The following is an 8152-nucleotide window of genomic DNA, read 5'->3' on the forward strand; positions in this document are numbered from 1 at the left end:
CCACCCTCAGAGGGAGTCCTTCTGTAAGCTGAGCCAGAGAGCTGGGGCTGTCCAGGGCCCCCATCCCCGCCATTCGTTATAAAACTCCTTCCTCTCTGGACCTCCAGCCTCAGGCTTCTTCATGATTACTGTCTCATTCAACACTCACTTAGGTGGCTCTGTGGACTTTTCTAAGGAATGATCCAGAAGTTCATCTGGAAATACTCATAACAGCCAGATACTAGGCACTGATCATTTTGCTATCTCAATAACCTAGAAGGGAGCTACTATTATTATACCCATCCCCGTTTTACAGGTGGGGAAAGGGAGGCACAGAGAGGTTAAGCAACCTTCCGGGGGTCACACAGCACATCGGCCAAGCTGCTCCCCAGGCTGGGCCTCCAGTTCTAGAGCCGTGTCCCTTCTGCTCTCCCAGGCCGCCTCTTGCAATTCCCTGGAAATCCCCGAATCTGACTAATTCCCTAGACATCCCCAGACTTGGCAGATTGCTCCCTGCTGAGATGGCTGGACCCACCCCGGCCTGGGCAAACTGCCCCCCTTTCAGGCAAAATTACCCATAGAGACCTTGTGGCTTCTTGGGGTGGACGTGGCAGAGGTCGCGTCCATGCCTCCCTGCAGCTCGCTCTGTGACCCCGTGCCAGCTACTCGACAGCCTCGTACCGCCGTTCACCCACCAGCCAAACACAGGTAATAGCAGTCCCCACCTGGGAAGGTCATGGTGGGAACAGGGACAGCTTCATGGGTGTGTGACTCAGAGCCTCGCCCAGGCCCCGCACCCAGGGGGACCTGTGCTCAGCGGAACGCTCTGCTGTCACCATATTGACTTTCTTAATACTTTTGGAACGAGGGGCTCGCTGTCTTCATTTCTCACTGGGCGCCACAAATTATGTGGCCGGTCCTGTGTGGGAGGAAATGGGAAAATGCCACCGGAAGCCATCTATCCCCCATGTCAGCGGATTCGTGCTTTTGAATCTTAACTGTCTACTGCTCAATATGGTTTATTTTCATGAGCTATGAAAAATAGTTTCAAAGTCAAGGCTACAACCTAAATGGCCAAGAACTACACATACCAAAGCAAAGCTCATTCTGAATAAATCACTTCTCCTCTCTGGGTCTCGGTTTCCCCATCTGCTCCCTCGTGCTTGCCAGGTTTGGCCACAGGGAGTCCCTGGCCTGGATTTTGTAGGGCAAACAGGTTTTAAACATACTCATCTCCTTTACAGACCCTTACAGGTCTGTGAACAACTTTTATTTGCCTGGACTGCCCTTCTTACACTTGTCTATCTGGCACACTCCTACTTGAACTTCAAAACCCCAGCTTCAATAACCCCCTCCTCCGTAATCCTTTAGGCAGATATTTCACCTCTCCCCGGGCCCCGGGCCTGATCTTGCAGATGGGACTATCTGGTCCTTGCTCTGTCTCCCCTAGACTGGGAACTTCCTGAGGGCAGGCCTGAGAACTGAGTCCTCTTGGGGCCCCAGCTTTGTCCAGCCCAAGGCAAGCCTCAGAGTTCCCTGAAGAAGCAAACAAGCACATGGAGAGGTAACCTCTCATTTCAGGGGGCTGGAACGGGCACAGGAGGCCTCTGGCTGGTGGTGAGGTGGGGAAATGGTCCCAGGGCTTTCACTCCCGAAAACCGAACTAGAGAAGGGGTGGTGCCTCCCAGACTGGATCTGCCTGAACCGGCCTGGCCCACCCCACAGTGGATCCAATGGGTTCAAGTCACAGGAAATCTACTGTCTGTGCCAAAGCCCGGTCCCACCCTCTTCCTGGCAGTGCGGCAAATCCCGCCTCGTTTGCATCAGGCCCTGGGAAGCCCTAATGGGGAGGGAGGCGGCTGGGGAGCAACCCAGATCCCCCTGGCCCCGCCTGAGAGAAACCTGTTCTCTCTCGGGCTGGCTGCTGGGACTCACCAGACGCCTCTCCACGCGCTGGGTTCCCTGTTAGGGGGTCCCCTAGGTCCCAGAACTCCCTCTGGGCGGGAGACAGACAGATTAATAAGCAGACAACTATTGGTGGAAAGGCAATTAAGGGAGACAGCACGACTGGGCGGGGCCGTGTCAGAGGGTTTCAAGGCAGTATCTGAGGAGGGGGGCTTCAGAGCCAAGATCTGGATTATGCGAGAACCCCAGCGGCTTAAACGTCAGGTGTGAGAGTGCAGGGGTGGGGTGGGCCTGGAGGTGGGACTGCTTCAACTCGATCTTCACGTTTGCAGAGGAGGAAACTGAGGCTCGCGAGTAAGCTACGTGCCAGTTCCCAACAGAAACAGGCGGGGGTGGGACGCGAACCCGTGGGCCACTGAGTCCCAACCCCTCAGGAAGGCTTCAGGGCCTCCAGAAGCCCAGGGCCCCGCCTCAGGCCCCGCCCACCAGATGCCCCGCCCCGCGGCATGACCGGAAGTGAGCGGGGCCCCCAAGATGGCGCCCGAAACCCGGAAGTGAGCGCGGCTGAGGCGAAGCTCGGAGAGACGGAGGCGCCGCGGGCTCCGCGCCCGGCCGGACCCAGGTCGGAGGTGAGGCGCGTCTGGCTCGACGCTCGCGGCGACTCCGCCGCCCCCGCCCGGCCCGAGCCGCAGGCCCCAGCCCGCTCGGGCCCCGGCCCGCGGCTGCCGCCCGCGCTCCGAGCCGGGGGTGCCGGGGTTCCGGGGCCGCGGGCGGAGGGAATGCGGCGGCGTATCCCCGCCTTCCTCGGCGACCCCCCCCGACCCCGCCCTCTGCCGCGAGCCTTGACCCCGCCCTCCGGTGCGACCCCCGCCCCTCCTCCCCGACCCCGCCCTCCGCCGTAAGCCCGGTGCGCGCGCTCGGCTGGGAGCCCCGAGCTCGCCCTCCTCGGCGACCCCCGCCCGACCCGCCTCCGCGTGAACCCTGACCCCAGCCTTCGCTGCGCCTTCCCACCCTTTCCTTCCCTCCGTCTTCGGACCCCCCCCCTCCGCTAATGAAGGGAATCATCAGTAGTGACTCCCTGACCCCTCCCTTCTGGAGACCCCCGATCCTGCGCCCTTGGTGATCCCGAACTTGACTTCTTGGGTGACCCTTGCCCCTGCACTTCTCCGTGACCCTCCGGCGCTGTGTGACACCCCCCCCCCCCAACCGCTCCTCCGTGGTTCTCTGATCCCTCCCTTCTGGTGACCCTCCACCTCCGTGGCCCCAGCCCCTTCTTTTCCGGCGGCTCCTGACCCCGGGCTCCTTGGCGATTCCTGCCTTTTCCCCTTTCCTGGCTTCTGTGCCCAGGCAGCGGCCCGCAACGCTCCGGGAGGGGCAGACACTCCTGATCCCCGCAGCTTTGGGATGGGGGCCGTCCTGGTGTGGGCTGAGTCCACAGAGCATGTTGGGTGGGAGTGTTGCCTTGTGCCTGCGTGGGAACCTGGTCTCCGAGGAAAGGAGGAGGGGATGAGCCGGGCAGAGATGGCCCTGGCCCCAGAGATGCAGAAGGCAGCTTGTGGGGGTGAATGGGGACAGTGATGCCAGTCCCCAGATCCCTGGAGCGGGAGGCTGGTGGGTCTGGAGTCAGGGAGCAGGGGTGTGGACAGTCAGGCTGGAGCTCCTGGGAGGCAGTGGGGTGTCTCTCTGCATAAGGTTATTAGTGGTCTGAAAAGGAAAAAAGCAGGGTCTGTAAAAAGTGTGTCGGGGCACTCCTGGCTTTTGCTTCCCAGAGTGCACGTTAGACCCGCCTGCTCTGAATGTCCTTCCTGCCTGTCCACTGCCTGGCCCGGTTAGGTTGGTGCTGTGTGTTTGCACCCCGTACGGGAGGGTGGCGGGCCCCGAGGCTGGCCAAAGTGAAGATTGCTGGCAGTTTGGGGGGTGTGAATGTTTCACGGCATGGCTAGGGGGCTGGTATTGGACAGACTCCAGCTGCTGCTGCGGGGGATGCTGGATCTTCCCTGTAGATGCTTTGGAAAGGCTCAAGGAAGATGGGGCTGGGGCCCCAGGGGCTGCAGGCCCTGGAAGGAAGAAAGATGGCCACCTGTCAAAGGCATGATACCCCATAGACCGTCTGAGGCCAGCCTTGGTTGGGATGGGAGGCCTGGCCCTTCCTCCAGGCGGGGCAGTGGAGGGCTGGACCTGACCCTGCACTTCACTTTTCCCTACTTGCCTGGCTGGGATGGGGGGGGGGGCTTGTGAGCAGGGTGGCTGAGTGCCCCTGTCTTTGAGGCTGAGACCTGGGGCCCATTGGCCAGCCTGTCTGTGTTCTTTCTTCCCAAGCCCCCTGGATTTACCCAGGGGAGTCCCCAAAAGTGGGTGATCGCTGGTCAAAGCTTTCTGCTCTGGACCACAGTCCCCCTAGGACATCCATCTCTGGAGTCCTCAGAACACTGAGTATGAAATCTGGGCACTGGGTGGGCGGGCCAGGGAAGGGAGGGTAGGTGAGTGACCCCAGGACCCCACATGGTGGGGAAGATGCAGCCAGACACCAAACAGACCCCTGAGGAGCCCCGCAAGTGCAGGACACTGACTTGGGACAGGCCATTGTGGGGAGTAGGGGGAGGCATGCTGGGATTTCAGAGGGTGGGAGGGCGATTTTGTTTAACTCTGAGGATCTGAGCAGACATCTGTTCACACCTGCCCGAGCCAACACCTGCGTGTGTGCGTGTGTGTTGTGTGGGGACATCTGTGTTTTGGCAGAGGGGTAGGGGGGAACAGATTTGCAGGAGAGTCTGTCAGAGTGCACAGGAGGTGGTTCCTTTGAAGTCCAGGGTGGGGTGGAATAGGCCACAAGTGCGCAGGCAGACAGCCCAGAGCCAGTGTCCTCCAGCTGTGTGACCTTGGTTCAGTCACTGCCCTGACCTGGAGGGACACTGAGCCTGGATCCCCATACCCTGTGGGCCTGGCCCCCACTGGGGCAAGCAAGACCAGCTCAGGCTGGCCCAGCTTAGTTCTAGCAAAGTGTCAGAGGCCCCTCCAGCAAGGGCCAGGCCGGAAACGCTGACCAAGCGAGCTCGGCTGGGAATAAAGAGGCAACTGTGTCCAGTCCCCAGAGGCCGCCTCCCTCCCAGGATGGCCTCCTCTGGATAAGAGGCCTTTAGGGCTGCTGGGCGGGGGTGGGGATCTGCTTGTTCTCCTGTGCTGGTAGTGGCGGGGGCGGGGGGTAACGTCACCTAAAAGTGTAGACATACTGCGGGGCTGACGTGCAGAGTGGGGAGGCAGTCCCAGGGTGTCCATATGTGGACATGTGTGCAAGCACGTGTTTTGTGCATACACGTGTGCAGCGTGTGCACCCACACGGGACGGTGTCCATGTGACTGTGTGCGTGTGGGTGTCTGCTCTCCCCTGCGTGCACCATGTTGCATATGCACGTACGTGTGCTCTCCTGTGCTGCGTGCCTTTGTGTGTACATGTGTGTCGTATGTGTGTTAAAGAGTGCACATCACATGTGTGGGATTTGTCACACACAGGCTTGGAGTGTCTCGGCCACTGTTCCCACAGCCAGGGGCTGTGTGGTCGATCGGCAGGGAGGGCTGGGTACAGCAGAGCTCCAGGTAGCCAGAGAGCGTGGTCACCCAGACTGTTCCAGGCCTGGCCTGCCTCCTGCTCGCCTGCCCTCTGCCCTGTTCTGCCGGGACCTGAGTGCAGCCTTGAGTCCTGGTGTCTGTGGCGTGCCTTTCCCCTGAGTGGACCCCAGTCCCCGTCCCTTGGAACGGCCCTCCCCCCTCCTGCTGTGCAAACTTCTTTCATCTTCTTGTCCTTGGTGATGGCTGGCCCACAGTTCCCCTGCTTCCCTTGCTGCCCTGCCGGTGACTTGGGTGAGGGCGAAGACTGTGATTTCTGATGCTTGGGCCCATCACCTGCTGTTCTGGCTTGCCAGGCCCCCAGGGGAGGCAGAGATAAGACTTGTCATTTGCTTATGAACTACCACGTGGACAGACCTCAAAACTCGAGGCTCAGGGAGGGAACCAGGCACAGAAGGCCACACGGCGTGTGAGTCCACGTGTGTGACACGTCCAGAACAGGCTCCTCCACGGACGGGAGGGGGGCTCATGGGGGTTGGGGGCTGGAGTGTGACTGCTAATGGGGACGGGGTTTCTTTTGGGCTGATGGAATGTTCTGGAACTGGATAGAGATGATGGTTGCACAACTCTTTGAATATACTGAAAACCACTAAGTTGTATACTCCAAATGTGTGAAGTGTATGGTTTGTGAATTGTGCTTTCACAAAACAAGAAAGTGTTTTAAAAAAGCAGGGCCTGTCCTTGCCCCTCAGATGCCCATGTGCGTGGCCTGGGGGTGAGCGGTGTCTGGGAGTGGGCCCTGAGCAAGGCCCCCTGCTGCCAGCTCATGCAGGCACTGGTCGGTTGTGGGGCGTCTTCTGGCCCCAGGAGGAGGACAGAGAAAGGGCCATCCCCCATTGTGTGGGGCTGGGAGCCCCTCACCAAGCTCCTGCTCTGTCCTGAGCCACCGCCACGGGTGGGTGTGGAGGGTCTCATGTAAGAAGTGGTCCTGGGGGCGTTTGGACTTCTGGTGTTGGGGTGCCTTGGGTGGCCCTGACTGCCTGAGGACCCTCCCCACACGAGGCCAGGTGACAGCGGGAGAGGACTGACCCCAGTGACTTGATGCCGGACGGTCCCACCTAAATTCATCCGTTTAGTGTAGCCCCTCCTCGGTCAGCGGCAATGGTGCTCCCCTCCCATGCTGTCCATGGCGTGCTGGGTGGGGACGTGGCCTAGTGAAGCCAACGAGACACTGTCAGGGAAGAGCATTTATTTGGCCCCTGCTGTGTGGTGGGGGAAGTGTTTGGCCTCAGTCCCCCCGGGGGCTCATGGTCTGTCTGATCTCAGGTACCCCTTGGAGCTGGGTGCCTGCAGACCCCTCCCTGAGTTTCCCACCCCTGGAGCAGCAGGGGAGCCACCACCATTTACAGGAAGAGCCTCTGCAGCCACCGGCACTCTGGGCACACAGCTCCCAAGTTTCTAGAACGTGTTCCCTGGGCCAGCAACTGCTGCGGATGCTGTGTCCTTCCTTGTCCGGTGGTGCTGAGAGTCGGCAGCCAGATCCCCGTCAGGATCGGCCTCTGTCACCTGGGAACAGATCCCCGAGTGAAACTGAAAGAGGCCTTCCTTGCCCTCATTCCGAGACCTGCTGCGTTTCAAGAGCCACGTGTGCCATGTTCTGGAAGGCAGCTCACCCGTTTCCTTGGAGTCACAGCCCAGAGGGTCAGAGGCCATTGACATAGGGGACTGGGATGGCAGGAGGAAGGGGGTGGGTCTGGCTGCAGGGCTGCAGCGGGCAGTAAACTTTTATGGCACTGAGTCACCAGGTGGGGCAAATATCCCTGCCCCCAGGGTGGCCCAGGCGTGCCAGGGGTGGCCTGTGTACCAGCCGCAGCCTGCAGCCCAGAGTCTAGCCAGAGCAAGGAGGCGTCTTCCTCCGCAGGCAAGACAGACGGAGGAAAGGCTGCCCGCCCCCCCCCGGCAGCTGCACGTGCCAGCGTCAGGTGTGGAGCTGGGAAGTTGGCATCGTTGGCCTGCTCAAACCCTCGTCTCCCTGCTGGGGCGCCACAGGCATCCAGATCCGTCTGTGCCTAGGTTTGCACAGCGTCTGCGCGGGGCTGGAGCTGAGTAGGGCACCAGGTGCTTATTGAGACGGCATCAGGGTGTCTGCAATGTCCTCCTTGGCCACATGCCCTGGAATCTGTGAAGTGGGTGTATGGGACCCTCTCCCTCCCTTGCCTGGTCCCAGCGTGGTTCTGAGCTTGGTGCACCGCAGCACAGGGCACTGGGGCCTCTCCCGGTGTCGTCCAGGCAAACATGAGCTGGCCAGGGCCATCTTCAGGGGGCTTTGTCAGATTCTGGGCCTCCAGGAGCTCGGCCCACTGTTTAGAGGTTGGGGCTCAGAGGGAATGGGCCCCCAGGTCACTGTGGGGGGCTGTCAGGAGCAGCCTTGGAAAGGGTTCTAGGTTGTCAGGGAGTGGGAGTGGGGGTGGGGGGCGAGGTGGCTCCACTGGCTGCATTGTGGGAACCCGGAGGAAGTCGCGGCATACAGGGAGGGTGTGGACATGATGACTGGGTTGCCCGCTTGGAGAAATCAGGGGCTGCCACCCCCAAATCTAGATCTGCCACTTCTCTTGAAGAACCAGCCCATTGGGACGCCCTGGGCCACATTCCTGCACAGTGGAGGCCGTGCTGCCCCAGCTGCCTCTCCCCCCCCCCCCCCCCCC

The 8152-nt window shown here is 60.7% G+C and overlaps 1 protein-coding gene across 1 annotated transcript in view; it reads left to right on the plus strand.

Moving 5' to 3' along the window:
- The first annotated feature begins 2356 nt into the window (after window positions 1-2356).
- The window catches only part of SBNO2 (strawberry notch homolog 2), a 49189-nt gene continuing 43393 nt past the window's right edge, over window positions 2357-8152 (plus strand). The window contains exon 1 of the mRNA XM_040629670.1: window positions 2357-2513. The gene's annotated coding sequence lies outside the window, so the exon portion shown is untranslated. The remainder of the gene's footprint in view (window positions 2514-8152) is intronic.

The sequence above is a fragment of the Ursus maritimus genome, unplaced genomic scaffold (genome assembly GCF_017311325.1).
Source record: "Ursus maritimus isolate PB19 unplaced genomic scaffold, ASM1731132v1 scaffold_14, whole genome shotgun sequence".
In the NCBI taxonomy this organism is placed as follows: domain Eukaryota; kingdom Metazoa; phylum Chordata; class Mammalia; order Carnivora; family Ursidae; genus Ursus; species Ursus maritimus.